Genomic DNA, 14,120 nt, shown 5'->3' with positions numbered 1-14,120 from the left:
CTCAGATTTCCACTGAAATGTTCAAAGGGTTATAAAAGATGAGAGAAAGTCACCTTCAAATTAGAAACCATGGCGATAACCATCCACAAAGCAGAAACTTATAGGAGTTTCAGCTATATATACAGTAGATCAGATAAAAAGCAAATAAGACCAGTCAAGGAATAACTCTGAAATTCTCCAGCACATAGTCACTTATTTATAAGGACAAGATCTGATGGCTGAACATTCTAAGACAGCAGAGAGCAAACACACTCCTTCAATTTGTGTTTCAATTTGCCGAGGCAAATCACTGGCATTTGAAAGGAATTTCTTGAAGCCCCCAAATTATTAAAGAGGCCATACCAAGTAGTAAGATTGCAGCTGGGCACGCTGCAGCTTATATAAAGCAAGAGGCAAGGTGGCTAAGAAACAGGCAGTCAAGAAAGCTGGACCCAGAAATCTGACACCTGCACAGCACCTTCACCAAATATGGAGAGAAAACACTGCACAATCAACATTTCTCTACTGGACTACCCAGGTGTCCATCTCCCTTCCTTCTCTTTGCAGTCTGCAGGAGAGGAATCTGTTAACCAACAAAAGAACTAATATCAAGCTTAAGAAAGATGGAGTCTAACCTACCAGTTTGTGGGCACTTGGTATCCCACGGCTTACACAAAAATGAGAAACAGAGAGAAACAATACTGAGATGGGGTTATAAAAATATTCTGTGGCATAATAAATTGAAGACAACATTCAAGACTTTTAAAAAATCAAAATTTAAAAATTACCTACTATATAGGAAATACAAGTAAATGTTAGAAAACATGTGCTTCATGTCCCCAATAAAATTAAGAATACATGACCTATAAAAGGTGAAATGGGGTTTAGATTGCAAATTAGATGGAAATTTACTTGGATAAAAGGCAGCAAAAAGAAAAGGGGGAGGTAAGGAGACCAAAAGATGCAATATTATAACTTTAATCTATGTTGACACTGAAGAAAATAAAATTAGAAATAATAAGGTTGCAGCACAAAGTGGTACGTACAATCATTTCCAATGCAGTATTTTTATTGGTTCCTACCTTATTACTTTCTCAGCCCTTATTAAACAAAGAAAATATTAACATAGGAAAGAGGAAACAACTTTAATATTCATCAGTGGTGGAAGTTTAAATAAATTACAGTATATCCAAACTGTGGAAAACTATGCAACTATTAACAATGATTAAATAGATTTTAATTTTATGTCATTAAAATATTATCTAAAAATTATAGAAATGTAAAATTGCATACAGCATGATGCCATTTTAAAAAATATATGTACAGAGAGAAAAGGAAAGAGAACAATCCAAAAGGATATGCCCCAAAAGGTTAAAATTTGTTAAACTTGGTATTCGGATTATAAACCTTTTTTTTCTTGTTTTTAACTTGCTCAACATCATTTGAGAAAATAACACTGTAGTTAATTTTTTTTAATTATGGGAGATGGTTTAAACTGTTTTTGGTTATACTTATCAGTATATAATCTTTCATTATTAAATCAAGAAATAATGAAAATGAAAGAACTAAGCATACAATTTCAATAAATTAGAAGGTAGAGCAAACCTAAAGAACAAAAAGAAGTAATTAAAGGTAAAAATATACTTTAATAAATTAAAAAATGGAAAAAGACAATTAAAACAAAATCCATGAGAAAATCCTTTGGATAAAAATAATCTTTAGGAAAAATTAAGAATGAGCAAGGAGACAAATCAACAGGTATAGAGGAGTTTTTTTCCCATTGCTAAAAATATGTACATACAATTTTATGAAAAGTAAAGTGTGAATAAAAATGATATGCTTACAGAAAAAAAAATTCCAACTTCCAAAATTCAATCAAGAAAATATAGACAATCTGAATAGATCAATGATTATGAAAAGAATTTAAAATTTTGTTAAAGATTATCTCCAGAATATGGTTCCAGGCCCCTTTAGTTTTTGTATACAAATTATAGAAAATGTCCAAGGAATTGATGATTTTCAAACTATTTGTGATCGCTTCCACAGGCAAGAAAAGAATATAAAAGTTCTAGACAACATTTTAAGAAACTAATTTATCCCTAATTCCCACATTAGGCAAAATTAGAAAACAGATATACCAAAAAAAAAAATCTTAAATACACATTTGAAGAAAGATTCATATATGTAAAATTCTAGCAGAGACAAACCAAGGATACCAACCCCACTAAGAAGGTTCTTAGGCGGCCCACCATTCCAGACCCCTCCCCTCGGGGCTGTTCTCTCTTCCTGCAGGACAAGCCTCTTAAGGGCCACCTCAGATGCAGATATATGAACTCCCACTGAGGACAGACCTCAAACAGTTTTAGTTTCTGTTGAATATCAATGAATCCGAATCGATAGAAGGGGAGAGGTCTGTCATCTAACGTCACTCACCAGAAGGGTCTAGGTCTCAGCTTCACTTTGAGAAATGCTTACACAACTATATTTCAAACACACAAATAAAACTAGAGGCAAGCTATAGGATTCAGAGGAAGAAGATATGACTTCTGATTGGAAGGATGGGGAATCAGGAAAGAGGCAGCATTTGAGCTGGTTCTTCAAAGACAGGGTTTGGACATGTTTGCATCATCACATATGGGGAGGAATGTAACACAGTCAGAGAAGAAGAACCCAGGTTCAGTCAGTCACAAGCATAATAAACACAATGTTCATTGGAGATAAAATACAGGCCACCCAATTAAATTTGAATTTCAGGTAAGCAAATAATTTTTAGAATAAATATGTCCAAAACGTGCAATATTTGGTAGAAAGCACCACAGGGCTAGGAATGGAGTATCAGAAAGTTTAGCAGAAATGCCTCTGACACACTTTTTAGACATTCATAGAATGTTTTGTTTTGCCTTTCCTCCATTCCTAATCCCTCAGCTCACTTAACATTTCAGAGGTATGCACTGGAAGTACTCATCCAAGCACATTTCAGACACAACTAATTCTGGACTGAGAAAGGGGAAGGACTTCCAGAGTCCCTGCGGAAGGCAGTCCTAGAGAAGCAACTGCGTACTGAGCCCGACTCTGGTCTCCATCAGGACACAGTGTGCACCAAGCTCTCAGAACTGGCAACAGCCCACTGAGCCAGGCTGGCAAGCAAAGAGCCAGGCTCAAGGCAGAGAAGACAGGAGCTTGGCAACAGCAGCCACTTTTCCTGGACATATCACTGAATTGTGAGGTTTTTTTTTTTTTTTTTTTGGTACGCGGGCCTCTCACTGCCGTGGCCTCTCCCGTTGTGGAGCACAGGCTCCGGACGCGCAGGCTCAGCGGCCATGGCTCACAGGCCCAGCCGCTCTGCAGCATGTGGGATCCTCCCGGACCGGGGCACGAACCCGCGTCCCCTGCATCGGCAGGTGGACTCTCAACCACTGCGCCACCAGGGAAGCCCCGAATTGTGAGTTTTAAAAGGGAAATAGAGCTGACCATTATGGTATTTGGGATTTCCACAAAACTGTGTCCAAAGACGGCTGTGATAAATATTTCACAAGAATAGCTAATTCCAAAAACAACCACAGTATAGGGGTGTGAAGTCAGAGTTGGGTGTGAATCCCAACTCCACCCACTGTGAGTCAAGTGACCTTGGACAGAGTGCAAGTCATCTCTGCAGACTCAGTTTCCTTTCTGTAAAATGGGAATAATCACAAGGTTATTAAATGAGATAATACAGAAAAAGTACCTAGCTCATAGTAGTTACTTAGTAAGAGGTAATCATTATAATATTCCAATATGTTTTGGATGTAATCAAAGGCAAAATAAATGACAAGGAGAATTAGCACTGTTGATCTTCCCAGGATTTCCCTGGACCATTGGGAGAAATCAGGAATCATGTGGTCTAGAATCAAAGTCCCATAATCTAGGATCAATTCCAGCATCCCAGGCATCCTAATGTCTCTGGAGTGCTAGGATCATTCTCAGGTTCCTGCTCTTAGAAAAGGAAACCAGAGTTACCCACGGAGCAGGTAGGGGTGGAGAATTATGCTCCAGTCCCTGAGCAACTTCAAAATAGAAGGATTTTCAGAGGCAGGGAATTTCTGAGATTCCAAGAAGATATTTGAGAACTTTCTTCCCCCAGAGGGAAGAAACTAGGTCATGTGCTCTTAACCCAATGAGGTTTAGGGTCACTGTGGAGGGAGAGAGAAGATAGTTGGCCTTAATTAGCTCCAAAATAAGCCCAGGACTCCTGGGATTAATCCAAAGGCAAGCAGAACTTCTAGTGGAGAGATCCAAGCTCCCAAATGTAAGTACTAGTTTCAGTAGAATGAAACCAAATCTAGGACAGCTTCTGAACAATTACCATTTAACTAGCATTTACATGCTATAAGAACTAAATTTATCCTTACCACAACTCCTGTTTATAGAAAAGGCTCAGTCACCACCAGAAAGTATGCTCTGTGAAGGGATGGACAGTGTCTGCCCTTTTTACTGCCATATGCCCAAGGAATGGCAGAGTGCCTGGCACATAGCTGGTATTTAATAAATATTCATTGGACTAAATCGTTGAAAGCCACGCAATGTGTTAGTGGAAGGAGCTGGGATTTGAACCCTAGTCTGACTCTCAAAACCACACTCGCCTCTGTGTCATACTGCCAGCCAAGGCAGACAGGCCAGAAGCTATCCCAAAGCAAGCTTTTGCCCTGGCTCTCTCCCTCCAAGCTCTCCTGGGGTCCTCCAAGTTGAACTGGGAAAACCACTTGGAAGGGCACCCTGAGGAGAGTTTAGGAATCAAGAAATTGTGGCAGATGCTGCTAGTTGCCTCTTGAGTAGCTAGTTTTCCCTTGCTAAATGAACTTTGATTTATTCAGGTGACAAAGTCCTCATTCACACACTAGAAATATTTGGTACCTTAATTATCATAAAGATTTCATAAGTGTACACAGAAGTCTACTAGATGGCACTTCCATCAAAGCTATTGTGCTACTGTTTAGTTGGAATGAACTTTTGCCTTTCGAGTTTCCCTTTTCTTCCTGCCTAGAGGTGAAACAGCTATCCTGAAAGAATAAGGACAAAAGCCTCAAGCTAAGGCTGGTGAAACAGGAAGCTACAAGGAACCCGAGTCCTTGATAACTATATGGAGAGGTTGCACCTGCTTTGGCCTGTCCACCTCCTGATTCCTTGCTTTGTGAGCAAAATAAATCTCTATTTGGTTGACTTGATATTGCATGGTTTCTTCATATACTGCTTGCAATTACTGAATGACAATATTCCCAAGCAAAGCATAATGAAGAGAATACTGCACCATTCCTCAAAAAGTCTACAGCTGCTGCATAGTAAGACCCAAAGCTTCCCCGGTCTCATCTCCTACTATGGCCTTCCATAAACACGTCTTTCCAGCCCCAGCAAGCTCTTTATCATATTCCAAACAAGCAACGTATTTTAAGATTAATGCTGTTCTCTTAACCTGATATATCTTTCTCGCATAATCTTTTACAGACCCTGGAAGGTTCAAAGAATTGATGTCGACCACAGTGGCCAGTGGAAGACTTGAGAAGAAAATTTATGTCTTCTGAATATAAGCCAGATGCTCTTTGCCCTGAATACCCATTTTTGGAGTAGGAAAATCAAATGCTCTGGTAAGAGACCTGATTTACTCTTGGCTTTTTTTGTTAATGTGAAAAGCCATTTAAAAAATGATTAATAAGTTATCATGTATTTGGAATATGTCAGAATGGAAAAGCTCATTTACAGCAGTGGTCATAAGAAAACCCAAAATTTTAAGAATGTTTTCCTGTTCTATAGTGCCTGATTATACATGAAGATATAGATTTTCTGTTTTATATATGTAACAGAACATATATGTGAATATGTTATGTTGTCTCACAGTAGAAACTATAAAGGTTTAGCATTGTGTTCTGACATCCTATGCGGTGGCCAAACCCCCAAGTTATTGACCAAAACATTTTATTTCCAGAGCTACTTACTATGTAACTAGGAGAAAGTAATTAAACCTTCCAGTTCACCCATCTGTTAAGGAGAAATTATATTATATTTACCATCTGTCCAGCTTTCAGGTATGGTAAATATTGATGGGAGGATTTAAACTAAGTATAGGGCTTTGTGTCAGCTCGTTTAAAAGAGCTGATCAGTATTGAAAATTCCACAAATTAATTTTTGCTTATTGATTTTGGTTTTTGAATTTCAAATATAACAGAAGTTAATTATTTGCTACCCAGGCCTAACAGATGTTAACATTAGTTCATCTTGGCTTCACGTTTATTTACTCTTTTAATAAAGTATTCCAGATACAGCTAAAGCACTAATCCCACCCCAAGCCTTCTCTCTCTTCTTTCTCCAGAGCTGTTCTGAAGTTCGGGGGAATCAATTCCATGCAAGACCGCATAATTTTACCACATGTGTATGCCGGAATTAATGTATAGTATTATTTGGTTTTTAAGTTTCATTTATTCTATATCGTATGTACATATCTTTTAGTAATTTACTTTTTACATAGAATATTTTGTTTTACAAGTCTATTCATATTGATATATGCATACTGATACAAGTATTCATTTTAACTGTCAAATAGCAATAATCTACAGTTAACTTATCCGTTCCCTGACTAGTGGACAGTTCAGTTGTTTCTCAATTTTTACTACACCCAGCAATGCTGTAAAGAATACCTGTGTACACATATGCAAGTGTTTCACTAAAATATATGACTGTACTTTAAAGTAGAATTGCTGTGCTCTTTTGTGCATTTTTAGAAAAAGCCCTGTAGGAATTTCTATTGGAATGGCATTAAATTTTTAAATAAATTTGGCCTTTCTGCTTTGTATCAGTGTTCTCAAACTTAGTTGCATAAGAATTACCTAGTTAGGGACTTCCCTGGTGGTCCAGTGGCTAAGACTCCTCGCTCCCAATAGAGCAGGCCCAGGTTCAATCCCTAGTCAGGAAACTAGATCCCACTTGCTGCAACTAAGAGTTCACATGCCACAGCTGAAGATCCTGCAACAAAGATCACACGTGCGGCAACTAAGACCCGGCTCAGCCAAATAAATAAATAATTTTTTTTTAAAGAATTACCTGGTTAACTATGTGAGGTGATGGATATGTTAATTAGCTTGTTGAGGCAACTATTTCACAATGTAGATATATATCAAAATGTCAAGTCCAGGTCGTGCTCTTTAAATATATACAATTTTTATTTGTCCATTATAACTCAATAAAGATGGAGAGAAAAAAAGAATCACCTAGCAACATTATTAAAATTCCTTCAATCTTTTATCACCCTACCCTGCAAAGATATTCATAGGTCTAGGGTGGGATTGATAAAATTTCATTTTTTAATAAGTACTCTCTCCTCAAAATACTGATGAGAATTGACCCTGGTTTACAGAGAAACACTTCTCTAGATAAAGTATGCACCCATGGTTGTGGTCTATACCAAATCTGTGATTTTTTAATCCCTTTACCACCAACACATACCATAAATTTTTTAAAGCACAATGGCCCTATTGGCATCTCACCTCTACCCCATCCAATCCTGATTAGTAAAAATAGGTTAAGCACCCACCTGTAATTGAGATTGGCACCCTGCACCAGATTCTTTTAAATAACCTTCTAGTAATCTCCTCTGTTCTGACATGCAGTGCTCTACTGAATAGCATCTAAACACCTAGGCACTGCCAAAATTCAATATGCGTGTTTTTGCCTTTATTTTTTTTTAATGTTATTTATAACCTAATCATTTTGTTCCACAAGGAAAATAATAAATCATAAAGTATTACTTAATGTCATTGTTTCATGTTATTATACCATAACTATTTTTAACAGCTTTATTGGGATATAATTTATACCATAAAATTCACCTGCTTAAATGTGTTTAAGTATACAATTCAATGGTATTTAGCATATCTACAGAATTGTGAAACCATTACTATAATTTTAAAACATTTTCATTGTTCCAGAAAGAAACTGCATACCCATTTAGCAGTCACTTCTCATCCTTTTCCCTCCCTTTCCCACAAACCCTGGTCAACCATTAATCTACTTTCTGTCACTATAGATTTGCTTATTCTGTGTTCTTCATATAAATGGAATCATACAATATGTAGTCTCTTGTGACTGGCTTCTTTCACTTGGAATGTTTTTGAGGTTCACCCATGTTGTAGCATATATCAGTACTTCATTCCTTTTTATGGCCAAATAATATTCCATTGTATGGATATACATTATTTTGTCTGTCCATTCATCTGTTGATGGACATTTAGAATGTTTTCACTTTCTGGCTATTATGAATAATACTGTTATGAGCATTCATGTACAAGTTATTGTTTAGACTTCTTTTCAATTCTCGTAGGTATATACCTAGTAGTAGAATTTCTGCGTCATACAGTAACTCTGTGTTTCAACATTTTGAGGAGCTGCCAAACTGTCTTCCAGAGTGGCTGTACCATTTTACATTCCCACCAGCAATGTATGAGGGTTCCAATTTCTCCAGAACCTTGACAGCACTTTCTATTGTCTGTCTTTTTTATTAGAGCTATGCTAGTGAATGTGAGGTAATATTTCATTGTGGTTGTGATTTGCATTTCCCTAATGGCTAATGATGTTGAGCATCTTCATATGCTTGTTGGTATATTCTTATACTTTTCCCATTTAAAAATTGTATTGTCGGGCTTCCCTGGTGGCGCAGTGGTTGAGAGTCCGCCTGCCGATGCAGGGGACACGGGTTCGTGCCCTGGTCCAGGAAGATCCCACGTGCCACGGAGCGGCTAGGCCCGTGAGCCATGGCCGCTGAGCCTGCGCATCTGGAGCCTGTGCTCCACAATGGGAGAGGTCACAGCAGTGAGAGGCCCGCGTACCGCAAAAAATAAATAAATAAAAATTGTATTGTCATTTTATTATGGAGTTGTGAGAGTCTGGATATATGTTCAAATATATGATATATATAGTTTCGATATAGTCTGGATATATGTTCAAATATGTGATTTGCAAATATTTTCTCCCAGTCCATAGGCTGTCTTTTCATCTTCCTGATGGTGTCCCTTAAAGTAAAACAGGTTTTAATTTTGATGAAATCCAAGTTAACAACCTTCTCTTTTAGTGCTTGTGTTTTTGCTGTTGTATTTAAGAAATCGTTGGCTAGCCCAAGATTATGAAGATTTACTTCTGTGTTTTCTTCCACCATTTTTATTACCATGATGATTTTTATAGATATGAATGAATTGGAAGTGAAATTTAAAGAGGTATAATCAGAGAGCTATCAAGGGAAAATATTTCAATTACTTAATTTTATAGATATTAATTATTAGGATTATGGGAGAGTGCCTGGGCATTAACTCCAACTACAGATAAACTGAAAGAGAAAAAATACCAGTAAAGAGAGAACTGCAGGGCTTCCCTGGTGGCGCAGTGGTTGAGAGTCCGCCTGCCAATGGAGGGGACACAGGTTCATGCCCCGGTCCGGGAAGATCCCACATGCTGCGTAGCGGCTGGGCCCGTGAGCCATGGCCGCTGAGCCTGTGCGTCCGGAGCCTGTGCTCCGCAACGGGAGAGGCCACAATAGTGAGAGGCCTGCGTACCACAAAAAAAAAAAAAAAAAAGAGAGAGAGAACTGCAGAGTCATGGTGGACCTAAAAGGACTTAAGGAGTAGGTAGGGAACCTAGATTGGTGAGAAGTCAGAGGACAAATCTGTCCCTCTGGCCAGGGCAACTCTGGGGGACATTCAAAAGGCAGCTCTGACAGCTGCCAATCATAAGGGAGAAGTCAGGAACCCTAACTCCTGCCCTCATACTGCAGGACATCAGCTAGAGGGAATGGAGTCATTTCCGGGCTATACAACGAAGTTCAGACTTGGTACCGTACAGGCTTGATCATTCATTTGTCACTGTGAGAATGGGAGGTTTATCTTTCTCTAGCTGGTTAAGAGCTATATCTAAGCATAAGAAAGTATTTGCTTTTGTCACCATCCCTGGCACTCCATAGATGTTACCTCTTAGGTCCAACAGCCAAATACCAAGAGTCATTGATCAACTGTTTTCCATGTCCGGATGGGAAGAAGGACCAGAAAGACACTATTACTTTATAAGAGAAGGAACATAGGTGAGGGTAAAAGAATTTACTGATGGCCCATCAGAATAACTTCATCAAAGAAATGAATATCATGGGTATTTTTAATCTAGATTCCCCTTCACATTTCCTACATTATGTGAAGAAATGTCTCTTAATTCAATGAATGGATCATATGAGTGAAAAACAGGGCACACTGTGTTGAAACGTTATTCCTTCCCTTTAAAACAGAATACAAAGCAAATAATGTTTACTGTGAACTATTTGATATATTTACTATACATTCAAGAGATTTAGGAACCTCTAATTAAAAAAAAAAAGTGTTCTTTAAAGCAACTATAGTACTGCTTCCCCAAGCTTCATTATCTTTATGCTACTGCTACTGCTATGGAAATCATGTCTCTTTTTCCAATGGACACTTTCTGAGCTAAGTCACTATGCCATGAAGTCATTTTAGAAGGCATCATTCATGGAAAACAAACTCAGTCTCAACACAATGGTAACATGTGAAAGGTCATTCACCAGCCTGGTGGAAAACAAAACGTCTTCTAAGGACCTGACAGAGAAAAGAGCAAAACATCCTTTGTATTTGGCATCCTTCATGTAATAATCTAGAAGTACTCAACAAATGATTTGATATATAATCATAACACAGGATCATTCTCTCCTCTGTACAGAAACAGAGAACATTTGGAAGAGAATCCATTCTCACCTGATTGGAATGTTTTGATGGGTCCTCTCTTAAAGCTGGGTAATGGATAACCTGAATTTCTTTAGTCGCTTCAACCCTAGAATTCTGTGGTGCCACAAAATTGTTGTTTTAAAGAGAGAGTAAACCAATCAGGTAAGTTTTTTTTATTACACAAAAAGAATAGATCCAGGAACAAAGCTCAATTTTCAGATAATTTCTAATAAAATTCCCTGTATTTTGAGATACTGTTACCTACATATTTTATTCTTACTTTTAAATTTTTCATAAAACATTTGCTCATATTTTTCCATTTTCATATAATGTTATCTACTTGCTCCTTAAAATACTCTCCAGGATAGAAATTTGAGGTTCTGAAATACAATCAACTTTGTAAGCATGTTGACACATTAAATTCTCTGAGTATTACTGTGACTCAGAATAGTTACATCTTCTCAAATCAAGGCTTTCAATATGTAAATGAATTATCCAATAATCTGGAACTTACTTTGTCAAGGCTTTCTGTGCAGAGATGGATTATAAACTTTATGGGAGTTGCTTTGGCTAAATGGATTGCAAATGCAGACACTAATCTACAGGACAAATAAAAATTACTGGAGAACCACACTTAAAAACAGGTTTAATCAAGACAATAAGATATTTATTCATGCAGAGAATAATCTGGTAATGGAACAGGGTAGAAGTGAGGAAAAACTATGAAACAAGAAATTAGAAGGCCTGAATTCCAATCAAGACTATGCTACTATGTTCTCTTATGAACTTGAGCAGATTAATTTCTCAGGGTGTATTAAGTAGAATGTGCAGAGATATGAGTAACAGAAAAACTGACTAAAAGTGGCTTAAGAAATAAAGACATTTAATTGTCTCACACAGGAGAAAATCCAGAGATAAGATGTTCCAGATTTGGTGCAGTAGCTGGCTACAGTCATCAAAGATCCAAGCTCTTTCCATCCTCCTGCTCTATTGTCTCTCCATCCCTAGTCCTGCCATCTCATAGTCCCAAGATGGCTGCCAAGCTCCAAATATCACACTCCCATTCAAAAACATGAAGTTAGGGAGGTTGAAAAAGATTTTTATCTTTTATCTAGCTACTTTCTCTTTTTAACAATGAAAAGATTTTTTCCCGGAAGTAATCCAGCAGGATTATCCCTTTGATATTGTTGGCCAAAGCTTGGTCACATGGCCACCCCTATATACAAGAGAGTCTAGGAAAGTCCGTATCTGGCTTATCCAGCCTCTATAGAAGGTGACAGACAAGGTGGAAGGGAGCCTCATGGCTCTGTCTAAAAAATGTGGGAGTTGGGTAAACTGATCTCTCAGGCATAGTTCTAGACTAATGAATGAAAAAAAAGTGATCTGACTTTATATATTTTTAAGAGGCTTCGGTTTTTATACAAATTTCCTGTGATGGCACTTTTCCCCCATCTAAAAAGAAAACAAAACAAACTTCTGCCATCCATGATTCTGAAGTTCTAAAGTGAACAGTTTCTCCCCTCTCCTAAATAGAAAAAACCCTTCTGAGTGGTCCAGACACTGAGTCATTCAATTTAACTTTGATGGGGCTGCATCTATTTTTGAGGTCTTGCCATCGTGGTTTAAGAACACTGACTGTCTGCAGATACTTTAGATATTTTTCCCAGCACCTCTCTGAGTTTACGCTGCACTAAATTTAAAATGGAAAATTGATGATGTAAAAGGTTGAGTAAATAATTCCATTGGAAAAAAACACGAGTAATCTTTTTCTTTAAAAAAAATCCAAAGAATTCAAAACGTATTGAATTTGTCCAACTGAAATTCCATTTATGGTATCTCATATGCCCATGAAATATTACAATGTACCTCTGCTTCATTCTTTACAGAAAATTACACAGCTGCCCCTTATCATTAAAAGCACCCCAACACTGAATAAATGTTCGTGCTGAAATTAAAACAAGGCGCTACATGAGAAAAGCTTGGAAGCTAGAATGTCGTCAGTTGTGTACGCCAGGTATGATTCTAAAGTGACGGCAAACAATGCTGCAACCAGCCTATTGGTTAGCTAGAAACTGTGGACACCCAGATGAGGTTCCGTCTGAATACATACCCAATGGTGTGCTCAAAACTACCGTGTAAAATGCTTGTTTTACCCAGATACCCTATAGGAATATTTAGCTGTTACATTGTAAATGCTGTTATTTTGGTTTCTAAAAATGTCATGACAGGAAATGATTCCACGGAATAGTTGCCAAGATGGCTGTTGGGTAGAATCGAGAGCGGGGAAAATAAAGTTAAATCTAGACAACAAGAAGCTGGAAAAGTTGAAAATACTACTTACTTTCTGCAATAAAACAGATTCTTATACTCTAAAATAAATTTGATTTTTTTCCCCTCCAATCGTCATTACCCAGAAGCCTGGCTATGTTTAAAGAGTCCCTATTGCTCTTGTCCCAGAGGTTATAACGTCATACTCTTCACCTTTGGATCACTCGCCAGGTTGATAAAGGGACACTAAAGAAAGATTTCCAGTTTGCATAAAGGCAAGAGATGACTCCTACTCATCCTTACTTCCCAGTTGCTACAGCCAATGGGCAGTCAAGGCCTTTTGGTAAGCATTTCTGTAGGTTCAGAAATGCCCATGCTCATGCTATTTTTTAATTTTCTCCCTGTCTGAGAAGTGCAAGGTGAGGACAGGTAAAAATAGTGGTTGGTCAGGAAATAACTATAGTTAATGCCACATTAGGCCACATTTATCTTCCGCAGAGGGATGCTAAGGTAAGTAGTTTAGAAACTGAAGAGCTGTAGACATTCAAAAACATAGAAAGGGGAAGGGGAGAGGGGAGGATGAGGGAGAGTAAACTAAATTGTTTTTTTTCCCTGAATAGGTTCATGTTATAGAACAGCTCTGTCCAAGTATAATGTTCCTGATTTAGCCAACTTACTTCCCATCAGTAATATTTATCTATCATGTACCTATCTTTAAGTAATAATTTGTCTTACTTTATTACTCTTTCTGTTAGATCTACAAATATTTAAAAATTACAACAGGCCTCTAAAACATCAGCTGAGAGAGAAAAAAAGGGATCTACATATACATTGTAAGGAGGTAGCCATGACTCATAAGTAAAATCTTTTCAGAAAATTTCCAACATATCTATAGATTTACTTTCACTGCTTTCCAAGTAAACTCAGTATTCTCCCCTCTTCTACAGAAGAATGAATGAGCTTCCTCCACCCTTTATTTTTGGACTCCCACTTAACCCTTTACTATCTAGTATGCTCCTTATGTGTTTTAAAGTGTAAGTTGCTCAATTTGTTACATCCCTATATCCTCCCATATTATATACTGCCTTATATGTAATAAGTGCTAGTGTATAGATATTATTGTAAACTTCCATA

At 37.6% G+C, this 14,120-nt stretch overlaps 1 long non-coding RNA gene across 3 annotated transcripts; it reads left to right on the top strand.

Moving 5' to 3' along the window:
- Positions 1 to 2,934: 2,934 nt before the first annotated feature.
- LOC137221509 (uncharacterized) lies at positions 2,935 to 13,031 on the top strand. Of its 3 annotated transcripts, none has more exons than XR_010942045.1 (4): positions 2,935 to 3,421; positions 5,458 to 5,597; positions 10,714 to 10,880; positions 12,605 to 13,031. It is a non-coding gene; the product is annotated as an uncharacterized lncRNA (long non-coding RNA). The 3 variants fall into 3 exon arrangements; XR_010942046.1 differs by lacking the exons at positions 10,714 to 10,880; positions 12,605 to 13,031 and adding exons at positions 5,936 to 6,035; positions 6,320 to 6,695; XR_010942044.1 differs by lacking the exons at positions 10,714 to 10,880; positions 12,605 to 13,031 and adding an exon at positions 6,320 to 6,695 and having other exon boundaries at positions 2,940 to 3,421.
- The last annotated feature ends 1,089 nt before the right edge of the window (positions 13,032 to 14,120 follow it).

Source organism: Pseudorca crassidens, chromosome 3, assembly GCF_039906515.1.
Source record: "Pseudorca crassidens isolate mPseCra1 chromosome 3, mPseCra1.hap1, whole genome shotgun sequence".
In the NCBI taxonomy this organism is placed as follows: domain Eukaryota; kingdom Metazoa; phylum Chordata; class Mammalia; order Artiodactyla; family Delphinidae; genus Pseudorca; species Pseudorca crassidens.
The sequence above is the reverse complement of the archived record's forward strand: the minus strand, read 5'-3'. Positions and strand labels throughout refer to the sequence as shown.